The 790-nt window shown below is 40.5% G+C and overlaps 1 pseudogene; it reads right to left on the minus strand.

Annotated features, from left to right (window-relative positions):
• LOC102473841 (polyadenylate-binding protein 1 pseudogene) overlaps positions 1–788 on the minus strand; it is a 2,011-nt pseudogene extending 1,223 nt beyond the window's left edge.
• Between the last annotated feature and the right edge of the window lie 2 nt (positions 789–790).

Raw genomic sequence — 790 nt, forward strand, 5'->3', positions numbered from 1 at the left:
TGGTGGCTTCTTTTGGGGAGGAGAAACACACAAAACCAAACCCTTTGCTGCGACCGCCCTCCATCATAATCTTTGCACTAGTGATAGTACCAAATGGAGAAAACTCTTTCCAGAGACGTTCATCATCAATACCATCATCAAGATTTTTCACAAAGTTTAACACCCTGGTATCTGGTGATCCTATCTTGTTTCATCTGCTCAAGTTTGCGCTTAAGTTCTGTCTGCCGTTCCACTCTTTTCTGATCTCTACCAACGTTTATTTGTTTTCCACTGAGCTTTCCGTTCATCTCATCCACAGCTTTCTGTGCATCTTCATGCCTTCCAAAGCTTACAAATCCAAATCCTTTGGATTTTCCACTTTCGTCAGTTATTACTTTTATACTTAAGGCAGGTCCAAACTTGCCAAAGAGATCCTTAAGGCGCTCATCATCCATGTGTTCTCCAAAATTCTTGATGTAAACATTGGTGAACTCTTTTGCCCTAGCTTCAAGTTCTGCTTCTTGTTCTTTACGAGACTTAAATCATCCGACGAATACTTTGAGATCATTTAGAAGCATCCCGTTCATTTTTTCAATAGCTCTTTCAGCAGCCTCCTATGTCTCAAAGTGCACAAATTCATAGCCCTGGGAACCATTTTCATCACAAACCACCTTACATGAAAGGATGTTACCAAAAGCAGAAAATGTATCATACAGTGCTTTATTATCAATGGATTTCTCCAAATTTTTAATGAATATGTTGCCCACCCCACTTTTGCGAAGTGATGGATCACGCTGAGACCACACGATGC

Source organism: Tupaia chinensis, unplaced genomic scaffold, assembly GCF_000334495.1.
Source record: "Tupaia chinensis unplaced genomic scaffold, TupChi_1.0 Scaffold148192_1, whole genome shotgun sequence".
Lineage (NCBI taxonomy): Eukaryota > Metazoa > Chordata > Mammalia > Scandentia > Tupaiidae > Tupaia > Tupaia belangeri.